Source organism: Hyla sarda, chromosome 6 (assembly GCF_029499605.1).
Source record: "Hyla sarda isolate aHylSar1 chromosome 6, aHylSar1.hap1, whole genome shotgun sequence".
NCBI lineage: Eukaryota > Metazoa > Chordata > Amphibia > Anura > Hylidae > Hyla > Hyla sarda.
The window spans coordinates 288,584,418-288,599,912 of NC_079194.1; the positions used below are offsets into that span (position 1 = coordinate 288,584,418).

At 44.2% G+C, this 15,495-nt stretch overlaps 1 protein-coding gene, 1 long non-coding RNA gene and 1 pseudogene across 4 annotated transcripts in view; 2 read left to right on the forward strand and 1 right to left on the reverse strand.

The window, feature by feature from the left end:
• The window catches only part of LOC130277213 (uncharacterized), a 115,515-nt gene that overhangs the window by 80,532 nt on the left and 19,488 nt on the right, over nucleotides 1-15,495 (reverse strand). The window lies entirely within an intron of this gene.
• Nucleotides 1-15,495, forward strand: part of DGKZ (diacylglycerol kinase zeta) — a 232,754-nt gene that overhangs the window by 19,921 nt on the left and 197,338 nt on the right. The gene's annotated exons all lie outside the window — the stretch shown is intronic.
• Nucleotides 1,685-1,776, forward strand: LOC130278250 (U2 spliceosomal RNA; annotated as a pseudogene).

Genomic DNA, 15,495 nt, shown 5'->3' on the forward strand with positions numbered 1-15,495 from the left:
ACCACATCTTGAAGTCTACTGTCTATCTTTGTTCCAGGCTTTGTAAATGGTAACTTCTTCCACGGTAAAGTTTGATTCCCTATGGAAAATTCTGCACCTCCTTGCATGGGTTAAAGGGGTACTCCAGTGGGAAAAAAAATGTTTTAATCAACTGGTGCCAGAAAGTTAAACAGATTTGTAATTTACTTCTATTTAAAAATCTTAATCCTTCCAGTACTTATCAGCTGCTGTATGATCCACAGGAAGTTCTTTTCTTTTTGAATTTCTTTTCTGTCTGACCACAGTCAGGAAATGTCCAAAGCAGTAGAAGTTTGCTTTGGATATTTTCTCCTGCTCTGGACAGTTCCTGAAATGGACAGAGGTGTTAGCAGAGAGCACTGTGGTCAAACAGAAAATAAATTCCTGTGGAGCATACAGCAGCTGATAAGTACTGGAAAGGTTAAGATTTTTAAATAGAAGTAATTTACTAATTTGTTTAACTTTCTGGCACCAGTTGATTTAAAAAAAAAAATGTAACTGGAGTACCCCTTTAAAGGGGTACTCTGCTGCCCCATCATTTGGAAAATTTTGTTCCGAGCGCTGGGTGTTGGCGATGGTGGTCGTGATGTCCCAACCACGCCCCTCAATGTAAGTGGGTTGAGGCCATGCACCCTCCCATAGACTTGCATTGAGGGGGCGTGGTGTGACGTCACGAGGGGTGTGGTTGTGACGTCACGACCCCCGCCGCCTGCACCCAGCGTTCTAACTGAACGCTGGGTGCTGCACAAAGATTGTGGGGGTCCCAGCTGCGGGACCTCCACGATCAGACATCTTATCCCCCATCCTTTGGATAGGGGATAAGATGTCTAGGGGCGGTGTACCCCTTTAAGGGTAAAAAAAGTGTATAATTCCTTAGACTCTACTCCCTGCTATAGCCCTCAATCAAATCTGTCTGTCACCCACTGGGTTCACTACTAATGTTGCCCGCGTGATACCTAAGTCAACTAAACATCTCTCTCAGACCCACTTCCCATTTGTGGACCTCCTGCTTTCCATAGCATCTGTTTGGTTGCCTTTTACCTACATCTTTTTATAACCTGCTTTTCAGTCTGGATCTGATCCGCCTGCCTCTTACTTTCTGCTCTCAAAGGTATCGTGCTAATGAATTATGTTCATCAAGAAGCTAAATATAAATCTTGATGCCGTGCGGCTGCCATGTCATTTCAATACCAACAGGAGGGAAAGGAAAACATTGTGTATCCAATTACCGAAGAGAGAGATGAAAAAAGGGGCTCTGGAGGAGGTCCACTATTCATGTATGAAATACAGGAACTGGGACTATGTATAAAAGGAGATTGACCGCATTAATGCAGATTTCTCAGCGATTTCTCAAATTTTTGTTACTGGATCAGAGAACGACAAATCTAGAATGATACTGGTCAACAGCAATTGCCTATATCAGGTATTCCCAATCTTATCACCATCCATAAGGGAACCCTTGATCATTTTTCCATTCCTTAAGATGTTTGCTGTAGGGGCTTGAAATTCTATATAACACTTTATTTAAGTATTGGATCATCTTTAAGCAGGTTGAGCAGTTTGCTATCCCTATTGGAAAATGTCACATCTTGCTGCTACTATACTTTGGGAGACCCCTGTCCAGATTTTGAGGAACCACCAGGAACACTTGTTGGCAAACAATGGCATCGCTTCTCGGCCTTTTGGCTAAGATCAAGTGTAGTATCTGTTCTTATCAGGCAGTCCACTGATAGGAATGGTGCCACGTAACCAGCTCAACGGCTGCCCTGATGTGACTGGTTTCCTCCGGGTCTCGCCATGAGGTAGGGGGGTCCAGAGCCGAGGTACTTTTGTGCCTCAGGGAGTGGTGACCCTGAGGTGCCAAAACTCACTGGGTGTTATAGCTCACTAAGTGAACGCACCGCACCATACACGCTTCACCTTTGGCACTCACCTTTCGTATCCCGGCCTTCTGGCTAGGATCAGGGAAATTTTTTATAGATCCGATGGGATGACCGGGCAGTATATCTGCACTCATCCACCTATTTATTCTTTTTGTATGTCACTGTGCCACTTTACGTGTTTTGTTTGTACACAGGATTTGTAAGGATGCAGTAGCCCTTCTAAGTGTCCCTCCTGGCGGTCTAGGGGAGGTGTGCGTGGCCATTTGGTTCCTCACCTCCCTGCAACCCCTGGGCATCTTGCCTTTAGTCAAGATGCCATCAGTATACGGCTCCTTGGCTGATACCTTGGTTAATGCCTAGGTTGAAGCCAGGTGTATTTGTGGCCCCGTAGTAGCTTTGGCAAAAAGGGGCATCGAACCTGGATCCTTGCAGGTGCCTTTTGGCCCGGAGGTGAAGGGTAGGTTTGTTGGGGGGCCTCTCTCCTGTTGGAGAAGGGCTTAGCGATAGACCGCATCCTTTGTGCACGTTTTTTTTAGTGTGACACGTTTTCACTTTTTCTTGCACCTTGGGTGATAGAGAGCACGATCCTCGGCTTTAAAAAATGGCCAACAAAGTGGGGCATCTATAACAAAGTGCTCTAGTTGAAACCATATTAGCAACCCATTTTAGGATAGAAGAACCATACTTTTTTGCACCTTTGCCTTTTCCATGTCTTGTTCCATTCTCATTCACTTTCTAACCCGGTGTACTCATGAACAGAATGAGAAGAGTGAGCCGGTCAGCAAGGCCTTTTTACTCCAGACAACTGTAAAGAAATAAATATCTGTAGCAGCATCTTGATAGCATCATATCACCCCATGTAGGCACTATCACATATAGTCCAATCCCTGTGTGGAACTATTTAAGTTCTAAGCACTGGTCGGTAATGCTATCAAATATAGTCCAATCCCTGTGTGGAACTATTTCAGTTCTAAGCACTGGTCAGTAATGCTTCAGACCCAGGTATGCTGTCCTCAGGCTTGATGCCTTCTCTGTGGTTCGCAGACACATAGGCAGGAAGCATTAGGCTAGGTTCATACTTGGTTTTAATGTACACAGGTATCCGCATCCCGCTAAGAACAGAATGCTGTCTTATACTGTGGTGTACAGCAGCGGGTGCATTTCTTTTAATTTTAATGGCCCCTTTCCACTGTTCAGGCCACTTTCCACTGGTATATGCTACTTAAACTGGACATGATAAATGGTCTGCAGTTGAGTCCTCTTATCAGTGTATACCAGCAGAAACAGCCTTAAAGGGGTACTCCACCCCTAGACGGAGGCTCGTGACGTCACGATCGCGCCCCCTCACTGCAAGTCTATGGGAGGGGGCGTGACACAGTCACGCCCTCTCCCATAGACTTGCATTGAGGGGTCATGGCTGTGAGGTCACGAGCAGGGTGTGACGTCACGAGCAGCCGAGATCTGCGATCAGACATCTTATCCCCTAACCTTTGACTAGGGGATAAGATGTCTAGGGGCGAGTACCCCCTTAATCTAATCACTAGGTGACTACACCACAGTATACATCAGCATCCTGTTCTTCACTAGCTCCTGCTTTGGGAAACGATTATAACCATAGGCTCAGGTGGCTGCGTGGAAATTCCTTGGCTTGTCTTACATATCTAACAACAGAATACAGACTGCTACTGATATCTTGGAGCATGAACCACTTTTTTTTCGTATTTGGCACTATCTTGACTCCACTCCATAGTTTAGCCTAATTTCCATTTCCATGCCTACCGTAGGCCAATCATTTTTAACCTTCTAACTATAGGTAGGAAAATTTCAGGAAACCCCTATGTAAAATATGTAAAAAAAACAGATGAAAGCCGCAAAAATAGAGATAGAAAGACTCATTGCCAAAGAGAGTAAAACCAACCCCAAAATGTTTTTTAACTATTTAAATAGCAAAAAGGTTAACAATGAAAGGGTTGGTTCTTTAAAAAATGATGAGGAAGAAATTATAAACGGGGATCAGGAAAAAGCTAATATATTAAACAAATTCTTCTCCACTGTATTCACCGAGGAAAATGAAATGCCAGGTGAAATACAGTGAGATAAGGTAAACTCCCCAGTACAGGTCACCTGTCTAACCCAGGAAGAAGTACAGTGCCGCCTACAAAAAAATCTAAATAGACAAATCACCAGGTCCAGATGGTATTCACCCCACTGTGGAACTCTCTGCCAGAGGAGGTGGTCATGGGGAACTCTGTAAAAGAATTGAAAAGGGTTCTGGATGCATTTTTGGAGAATAATAACTTTACAGGTTATGGATTCTAGATCTATATCAACTCAGTAGGGACTCATTAGTGTTATAGGTTGACCTTGATGGACTCTGGTCTTTTTTCAACCTTATGAACTATGTTACTATGTTCTTAACACAACAAGAATATAGAACGCCAGCACCACCGTATTCTATATATGCTGTGCACACGACTTATGGAAGACTTAGTCAGGTATGTGTGGCTTGAACTCTGGTGAGCGCTACACGCTAGGAAGTATAGCATCCATATAAATCACAAAAGAAAGAAAGAAAGTGGAGCGCTCACCATTCCGTTGGCAGCGAGTCACTTCAACCGGGTGATCTCTGGACCGGACTAGGATCCATGCAGGGAGGCGGCAGCTGGTAACGGGGGGGAGCTTAGGCGTCGGGCCACGGACCGTTCCACGCCACTAGGTGCTTTGTCAGCGGCCTGAAGAAGCGCCTAGTGGCGTGGAACGGTCCGTGGCCCGACGCCTGAACTCCCCCCCCGTTACCAGCTGCCGCCTTCCTGCATGGATCCTAGTCCGGTCCAGAGATCTCCCGGTTGAAGGGACTCGTCTGCCAACGGAATGGTGAGCGCTCCGCTTTCTTTCTTTCTTTTGTGATTTATATGTTACTATGTTACTTAGGGCCCATTCACACTATGAAATATCCACCCGGAGAAATTCCAGGCAGACATTTTCGCGCAGAGCAGGTGATTCCTGAATCAATTGCCACTGTGGCGGCTTGGACATGCTGGCAGTGCCCCAATTTAATCATAGTCTGGGATTTGAATTTCTTCTTAGAAAATTCCGTTGTGTGAATGGGCCCTTATTTTTTCTTAAATATGTATTGTAAAATCTAAGTAATACCTTCTATATAAAAGAGTGCACTTTCTGCTGCTGTATTCTGGGGAACCCTAGAAAAGGAATTCCTATTCGGCTATTACTGGGTATCAAAGGAAACCCATGCCATCGTTAAAAGGCCATACAAATTCCATTTTATACATTTAGCCAGGACCTTAGTGTTGCAAGACACCAAAGACTAATATGTTCTTTATGTACTTATCTGGATATCCAGTCCACCATTTAGGTCCTGCTGATATCTCATTTTCTGTACGGGTTGGAAGATATAATATACTTGTGCACAGATCGATATAGGCCAATGTCTTACCGCTGTCAGGATTCATAAACAAAGGCCACCCTACCACATGACCTGCATTTACTTTGATACACATTGATCTTGTACAGCTAATGGGATTCACTTCAAGACATCGACATTAGGCAGAACACTGATTATAATTAATGCCGCCCCAGAAAGCACTAAAGTCAATGATATTAGTTTGGTCCATCTTGTATGTGAGTCAGAGGATGCAGGCACAAATATAACTCAATTACGAGGAAATGTGACCAAGCGCAATGGTTACTACAGAGATAATTCTGAGGCGTGGTAAGAGGTTAATGCAAGATTTCCAAGGAGATATCAATATTGTTAACTCAGGGACAATCTTACATATTAGATGTCTTTCTATATCTTGAAAGCCAACGTTAGAGATAGAGGAGACTTGTGTACTTCATCTTTAGAACATGGCAGGACAAAAATTAGACTAGGGAAAGACTGACGTAAGATGTCATGTTATTAATGATCTCCAATGGTTCAGTAATTCTTAAAAAAATCTCCCCAAATTTTTTTAAAGGGGCATTCCGCCCATAGACATCTTTTCCCCTATCCATAGAATAGGGGATAAGATATCTCTGCTGTGGCAACCCTGACATCAGGTGCACGGAGCAAACTTCGCTCCGTGCCGGATGAATGGTGATGCGGTGCAGAGGCTCGTGACGTCGCAGTCATGCCTCGCTCGTGACGTCACGGCTACGCCCCCTCAATGCAAGTCTATGGGAAGGACTAGCACTGAGGGGGCGTGGCCGTGCGATCAGACATCTTTGGATAGGGGATAACTTGTCTAGGGGCGGAGTACCTCTTTAAAGTAAGGTAGCCCAATTTTCCAAAAAAATAAATAAAAGCACAATGGTGGCAGTGGAATCAGTTGCCCCTTGACAAAGATAAAAAGTAAGGAATGTCAGGTTCTAATTGACTTCACCCCTGTCTTCATGTGGCAACTCTGAGGGAACAAATAGGGGAAAACCTATGGGATGGCACGGACCATTAGTTTCATGGCACTCAGGGTTAAAGCGAAAATGTCACCAAGAGTATGCCTGTGAAGCTGCACATACTGTGCACTAGGGCTTCACAAGCATATTCTAGGCTTACCTTTACTGGCACCTTAGGCTAGTTCATACTTACACAATCAAGCTTTATAATCCTCTCGGGAGTCAGACTAGCAGTCGGGGAGGCGGAGCCCAGGGTCCAATCTGCTCCGGGCCGCACCTCCTCTTTCTGCCTACATCCCCCAGTGGATTGACAGGCAGGGTTAGTCTGCTTGCAGCGGCCCTGTGTAGCTCTGCTGCCTGCACGTACTACCTGTCAATCAACTGCATGACATAGGAAGAAAGAGGCGGTGCGCCCCAGATCAGAGCGGACTAAGGGGTCTGCCTCCTCAACTGTCAGTCTGACTCCCGAGGGGATTATAAAGCTTGATTGTGTAAGTATGAACTAGCCGAAGGTGCCACTAAAGGTATGCCTACAATATGCTTGTGAAGCCCTAGCGCACGGTGGGCAGCTTCACAAGCATGTTCTATGTGACAGTTTCGCTTTAAAGGGATACTCCGCCCCTAGACATCTTATCCTCTATCCAAAGAATAGGGGATAAGATGTTTGATTGCGGGGGTCCCTTTGCTGATCTCGGCTGTGGCACCCCAGACATCTGGTGCACAGAGCGAACTGGAGATTCGGGCCGGAGGCTCGTGACGTCACAGTCACACTCAGCTTGTGACTTCATGGTCACGCCCCCACAATGCAAGTCTATGGGAGGGGGCGTGACAGCCATCACGCCCCCTCCCATAGACTTGCATTGAGGGGGCGTGATGTCACGAGCCTCTGGTGCTGCACCTGACACTCTAAACGAACGCCGGGTGTAGCAGGTAGATCGCGGGGGTCTGCACAGGTTGTGAAGATAGTAAAGATTCCCAGGGGTACACCCTTTACAATGTCTGGAGTGATAATGATAAAACAAACACTGGAGGTCTTCGAGAAGGGTAACAGGTGTTTCTTGGGAGAATCATTCTTCCATAAAATGGAGGTACAATGTCTAAGTATAACACACAGATATGGCTGGAACATGGGGTCATCCTTCTGGTACTGAGGTAGGATATGTGGATGCCGGGAAAGTCTTAGTTTTGCTTTAGTTTTGCTTTAGCTCACAACAATTACAGGTCCCTAGTAATTAAACCCTCCGACAAGGGGGGCAATATTATAGTTATGGACCATCTTAAATATCGTGAGATGTGTCTAGAACTCCTCTTGAAGGAGGATTGTTATGAGATCCTAAGGGAGGACCCTACCGTACAATACTGCACGGAACTAGTGGAGATTGTCCAGAAGGCCAGGGATGCAGACCTAGTGAGCGAAGAAGAAGCTGATTTTCTGGTACCTCGCCACCCTAGGGTGGCGACGTTCTACTCCTTGCCCAAAATACATAAAGGCACCACACCCCTCAAGGGCAGACCAATAGTCTCGGGTGTGGGCAACCTCTCGCAGAATGTCTGTGTGTATGTTGATGCCATACTTAAAACCTTTGTGATGGCATTGCCCTCATACACCCGAGACACTACAGATCTATTAAAAAAGATAGATGGTCTGACCCTTGAGAATACAAGGCTAGCCAGCATAGACGTGGAGTCTTTATACTCCTGCATTCCCCCTGACTTGGGGATAGCGGCGGTAGAATATTTTCTACGAAGTAGAGGTTGCCAGTACCGTGCCCATAGCCAATTTGTCATAGACTTGCTCCGTTTCACCCTCACCAAGAATTACTTTCTATTTGACAGACGCACCTTCCACCAGCTCAGAGGGACCGCAATGTGGAGCCCCTGTGCCCCCACATACGCGAATCTCTATCTGGGCTGGTGGGAGGAGGTGCTAGTCTTTGGTGGACAACATTTTCGTCATATGGAAAGGTACCCGTGATGATTTAACACTTTTTGTTGATGCCCTAAACAACAACGCAGTAGGCCTCAAATTTACTTTTGAACTGGTGTATAATGAGTTACCCTTTCTTGATGTCCTGATCAAGAAGGATGCCAGGGGTACTCTACAGACAACTGTGTATCGCAAGGCCACTGCGACCAACTCATTGTTGGAATGGCGTAGTTTTCACCCGATACCATTAAAACGAGGCATCCCCAAAGGGCAATATTTGAGGATGAAGAGAAACTGTTCATCCCAAATAGAGTTCAAGAGTCAAGCTGCTGATTTGAGGCAGCGCTTTCAGGCCAGAGGTTACCTGGATTGGGTTCTACGGAAAGCATATCAAGAAACGAGGGAGGTAGAAAGAGCTAGTCTGCTTGTACCCCGGGATGTGAACTCAGACAATCTCATTAGACTGGTAGCTACTTTTGATGGGGGAGCACAAGATGTTAGACGCATTCTCAGTAAACACTGGGAGATTCTGAGGACTGACCCTGATCTGAAAGACGTCTTGGGATCTCATCCTCAGATCTCTTTTAGAAAGGGCAGAAGTCTGAGAGACAGGCTTGTGAAGAGCCACCATGTGCCACCTCAGGCTCAAGGAACATGGCTGAATAGGCAGATCAAAGGATGCTTTCGCTGTAGCGGATGCATTACTTGCAAACACATTGAAGTGACTAAAACATTCTCTAGCACCAATAACGAGCAGGTTTATTCCATACGTGACTTCATTAACTGCCAGAGTAAAGGGATTGTTTACAAAGCCACCTGCAGTTGTGGTATGGAATATGTTGGCAAGACAATTAGGGAGTTTAGGAGAAGAGTTGGCGAGCACTTGAGAGACATCAGTAACCTAGCCGAAAAGCCATTAACTCGGCACATCAATGGCCAACATGGTGGGGAAGCTCAAAATCTGAGATTTGTGGGGATAGAACTTGTAAGACCTCCCACCAGAGGAGGAGACTGGGATAGGTTGATCCTCCAAAAAGTGACTCGGTGGATATTCTCCCTACGAACTCAGTCTCCCAGTGGACTCAATGAGGCACTGAGTTATGCATGCTTCTTGGAGTAATCTCACTTATTGTGCCCCCCTTTCCATCTAAGGCCCTATCCTATTCCCTTAGCCACACATTTCTTATCATTTCTAATTATTATTATTTCTTAATTCTCTGCTCATTTAAGTTTACTGCCTGTTTTCACCCCCCTTTCTTTGTGAAGTAACTATCCGCTTACCTCCATTATGTGCGATTGTCCTGTTGACAAACTGCACACACACATGGAGGTACCAAGGTCCTCTATATAAGTTACCAACTTGCAAAATCATTTGCGATATTACTTATTTTTACCTCGCACCCTGTATATATTGTTGAATGGTCCGCTCGACAGCTGTGTCCGGCTAAATACTATGGTTCTAGTAGTTGCTGACAGCGCTGCGCTCGTATTCTGAGCGCTGCCTAGCAACAAGTGACGTAAAGCGCTGAGAGACGCGTCACCGGAAGTCAGACGTCATGACCGGAAGTGACGTGCGGCGGCTAGTGTGCGCACGATTGTCACTTCAGACATGCATAAATACAGCGTGGGTGTCCGCGGCAGGTAAGCCAGGACACCGTTCGGCTGAATGCACTGCCCACCACTGTAGTAGTGCACCTAGGGATACCGCCACTGCGACAGCCTTGGTAACCGTGAGTAGCCACCTGATGGCAACATTGCCACCAGGCTAATAGAGCTTAAGTCGTGGCATCAATATTGCATAAACTGCATAGGTGCTCAAGCAACATGTGCGCTCACAGTTTCTTCTTTTCTCACCCTATTATTTACAACTTTTTGTATTTGTAATTAGTCTATTTTTTGGTAATATTTATTCTAGTTATCCTTGTACTGTATATTGCCAGGTTAACCCCTGAAGAACCCACCGATGTGGTAGAAACGCGTCGGGTGTACCAGAGCAAGGACTTGGTTATTATTGCCAGGGAATTCTAGGGCGTAGTCAAAGGGATAGATCGGGGCAGGGGTCGCCCTTTCTAGGGCGAGTACTCCGACAGTCCCTGTGGGAGCAGGGGTAGACTTCACCACATCTCCCCGACAGGGAATTCTAGGGTGACTGTCACAATTCTTTGACCCTGCTCTCCCCAACCATATCCCTCAATACAGACGCACTCTGCTTCATGCGGTCTGTATTGCACATTACAGATCTGGTGTCCAATTATCTAACTGGCTTATTGTTGTGGGGCCTACGTTTTTAGCACGTGTCTGAATAAAAGTTATATTTTAAGTGTGTACCCCCCTGTGATTCCATTGTACTCTCTGATACTGTTTAGCATCCCTTAGTGGACAAACTGTGAATCACAACATAGAACTAGTTCTAAGTTCTCTTCCCTCAGAAGGATATACACTACAACTGGTTAGCTCCCAGTGAATTCCCAAGGAAAGTCTCAACTGCAATGCCCACGGGGCCTCTGAAGGGCCTGACCCAAAGCCTTGAATGGTCCAAGATTAACTATGGGGCGCTTGCCTAACTTCTCCCCAAAGACTCTTGAAAAATCCTCTGTGGATAAAATAGGACTAGGGGGAATCACTAGGATATAATAAGGTGTAAGCCTTGCAAGTTACAACATTCTCTAAATAGAAGAGGCTCCTCTGGACTGACAAACTTCTTATTCCCTTCAGTAAAGGCTGGGTCCACACCACGTTTTTGCAATACAGTTCCCGTATCAGATTTTTGATTAAAAAAAACGGATTCCTCAAAACCTGACTAAACTGTATCAAAACGTGTGTACAAATTTGAATCCGTATACGGTTCGAAAAATAATGTCCTGTTGCATCGTTTTTTTTAGAAAAAAAGTATACATTTTTAACATTTCACTCCATTATGAATAAAGTTTTTGAAATTCCAAGAAAAAAAACTGTGCACATACTGTTCTGTACGGTTCCCATTGACTCCCATGTTAAAAAAACAAACAAAAAAAAAACGTATACGTTTCAATACGGTTTTTCACCCGGATCAAAGACGGTGGTAGGCTACGGTTTTGGGTACGGGAAAAAAACTGACAAAACCGTATAGGATGCAAAACGGACACAACCTGATGCATATTTTGGCATACGGTTTTCAATGGAGAGTCAATGCATACGGTTTTCAATACGGTTCCGTACGGTTTTCAAATTGGGAACGGGAACTTTATTGCAAAAACGTGGTGTGAACCCAGCCAAAGAAGGACAGGGCTAACTACTTTTTTGGCCTAGAAGACACGAGTAAACCCCTTACTTATAGCTAAAGAGATTGCTTAAATATAACAATAGCATACACATTTTATACAAATATAAAAAATACCATATAAAACAGCTGGAAAATTTTGGTGGAAAACTATTTTTTTTGATCAACTGGTGCCAGAAAGTAAAGCAGATTTGTAAATTACTTCTATGTAAAAATCTTCATGCTTCCAGTACTTATCAGCTGCTGTATGACCCACTGTCTGACCACACTGCTCTCTGCTGACACCTCTGTCCATGTCAAGAACTGTCCAGAGCAGGAGCAAATCCCCATAGCAAACCTCTCCTGTTCTGGACAGTTCCTGATACAGACAGAGGTGTCAGCAGAGAGAACTGTGGTCAGACTGGAAAGAAATTCAAAAAGAAAAGAACTTTCTCTGTAGTATACAGCAGCTGTTAAGTACTGGAAGGATTAAGAATTTACAAATCTGTTTAACTTTCTGGCACCAGTTAATAGAAAAAAAGTTTAAAAAAATATAGTTTAGCACCAGAGTAACCCTTTAAATATAGTATACAGGTGTGAATGCATGCTACCTTAGGCACCAAGAACACAAAGAACAAACAACAGGCCCTCAGGGATCCCAGCAGGATACTGCACTAGCCACCTAGGACAGGAGGTCTTGGGGCTTCCAATCTGTTGACCATGTCCTTCTACTGGATATTACCACCCATTTAAATGGAGATAAGACCATTCTGGAATGAGCCCTCTCTCTGCAGAGACCCTACAGCAGCACTGGCTTGCCACTCTTCAAAGTAAGGCCATGTTCACACTACCATCAGAGGCGCAGTTGGAACCTCTGTTGGCAATTCTGTCAGATTTGACAGGAAGAATGGCACAGCATGCAGCGCTATTATTTCCATCAAAACAACAATGGACACAAGGACGTAGCTGCTGGTATCCATCGGGTGATGGATCTGGCACTGCCTTCTTGGTTTCAATTATAATGCAATCCATAACGGCCGCGTGAACAGAACCTAACTCTAAATCTCTCTGGGAGAACCTGGAAATAATTTTGAGTCAACATCTAGAATGTTGCTAATCCTTAGTACAATATACCTAAAACCAAATAACCATGATATTATCAAAATGACTATTAATAATTATAATGGCATCCTTCAGGTCTTGTGCACATGGCCGTTTATAGGATTTATGCTGCGTGGATATGGGTTTTACGGACTGGCGATAAATCACTCATAAATTGCTATAGCCCAATACAAATTATTTTCTCACAGATTATCTATAAATAAAGTGCTTTATTGTGTGCTGTATCAGCAATGCTAGTAGGGAAGAATAAGGTACTGTGTGAAAGAAACACATAACAGCACATCATATGGACCTATAGGGGTTCCATATCAGTGGCGTTGCTAGCGTTGGTGTCACCCGATGCGGTAAAAAATGGTGTCACCCCAAACTCATACCCCCTGTGATTTCCCGTTGCGGAAAAGTTTTTCCAGTATAATAATCAAATATACCAATTGCCACAGAATGGAACAGTGCTAGAGAAGTTTTAACCATTTAAAACTAAAGCTCCCAATATGACCTAAGCAGTTGTAAGGTTATGCTGGGAGTTGTTGTTTCAGCCATAACTGCAGAACTTACAAGTGACTCCAGCTATTATGGGGAAATGATATCAGTGACTACAGGTGACGTCTTGTCTATAATCTTCCCTTATCTAATTCAGATGGAACATACCACCAGGACTTCATCCAGCAAAATCTTCTCTCTGCAGAAAGTGACTCCCTAATGGCTCCTCGCTATGTCAGCGCATTCTGATCCTCTATATGAAAACAATAATCATTATAACCCTGCTACACACTGCGCTCCCCGAATATAATACTGCTACACACTGTACCCTCTGAATATAATTCTGCTACACACTGTACCCTCGGAATATAAAACTACCACACACTGTACCCTCTGAATATAAAACTACCACACACTGTACACTTTGAATATAATACTGGCACAAACTGTACCCTCTGAATATAATACTACCACACACTGTACCCTGTCCTGTGCCCTCATCATATTAATGCCCCCTGTCCTGTGCCCCTGACATAATTTTCCTTATTTATTGTCCTAGTGGTTCACTCTTCCTTTTCTTCTCCATCTGGCTTGGACCTCAATGGAGTGTTCTCCCAGCTATGACTTATATCTGCAGAATCTGACGGACACACATTTTAAGCTCCTTTTTTCAGCACCATCCCCACCTCTATTCAAACTTCCCATCAATATTGCCCCCACACATGCGTGTGCATAGCCTCCATATCCCCTTAAGGACAATACAGGAATATAGGTGCACTACTGTGGTAGATGTAAATCCCCTTAAGGATTCAGGGTTTTATATTTTTGCACTTTCGTTTTTTCCTCCTCCCCTTCTAAAAGCCATAACACTCAATTTTTCAAGCCTTTTCAAAGCCTTTTTTTTGCGCCACCAATTGTACTTTGTAATGAAATCAATCATTTCACCAACAAATCTAAGGTGAAACAAAAAAAAATAATAATAATTTGAGGGGTGAAATAAAAAAATAAAAATAAAAAGAAGATTTTGTAATTTTGGAGGCTTCTGTTTCTACGCTGTGCACTTTTTAGTAACAATGACACATTACCCTAATTCTTTAGGTCTATACAATTAAAGTGATACCTAGTTCATAAAAGTTTTGTTTAATTTTACTAAACTACTTTGCAATTTTTTTTTTACAGAAAAATAAATTTTTTCGTATACAGGGATATATAGCGGCTCATTTATTGCGCCGTGATGTGTAGTTTTTATCGGTACCATTTTTGTTTTTGAGGGACTTTCTGATATATTTTTTTCGCGAATATGAAGTGACCAAAAATGCGCAATTCTGGAATTATTATTATTTTTTATTTTTTTACATGTACGCCATTGACCGTGCAGTTTAATTAACGATGTATATTAATAGCTTGGACATTTATGCAAGCATTGATATAACATATGTTTATTTACATTGTTTTAACCTGTTAAAGGAAAACAGTCACAGGTTCACCCACACTAAACCCAATACACCGGGTTATACTGCGGGTGAACAGGAGACCGATGCGGGGTCTCTGACTAATATACATACCTGCAGTCCAGCGCCCGCTCCCTCTGAAGATCCTCTTCTGTCTTCTCTGAATTGCGTGCTGGAGGCGTGCCCTCTGGCTGGATTTGAATATTCATGGTTGCTGGTCACATGAGCGCTTGTGCCTTCTGAGCGCTCAACCAGCGATCATGAATATTCAAATCCAGGAGGTCGGGTCCGCCTCCAGCACGCAATTCAGAGAAGACAAAAGAGGATCTTCAGAGGGACTAGGCCCCAGACTGCAGGCATGTATATAAGTCAGAAACCCCACATCTATAACCCAATGTATTGGGTTTGGTGTGGGTGAACGGGTGACTGTTCTCCTTTAAGGATGCAGGGCGTACCTGTGCGCCCTGGTCCCATTACCGGAATTTGAAGCGTGCTCACGAGCTAAGAACGCTTTAAACCCAGTGGGTCCCGACTGCTATCAGCAGCCAGGACCAAGGGGTAATGCCAGGCACCGCCAAACGGACCGATGCCTGGCATTAACCCTTTAGACGCCGCGATCAAAGTTGATCACGGCGTCTAAAACTAAAGTAAAATTATCCCGGCAGGTCAGTGGAGCCGATTGGGACCATGCGGTGAAACCGAGATATCCCGATCAGCTGCGTGGATGACTGGAGGGCCCTTACCTGCCTCCTCGCCATCCGATTGGTCCCCTGATGGCATAGTAGTGATCAGTATATGCAATCAAAAGATTGCGTGTTATAGCCCCCTGGGCAAAAAAAAAAAAAAAAAGTGTTATAAAAAAATAAAAGTGAATTAACCCCTTCCTTATAAAAGTTTGAATCCCCTCCCCCTTTTCCCATTTTTAAAATTAAATTATGTAATAAAAAATATGCTAATCATATGTGGTATCGCAGCGTGCGTAAA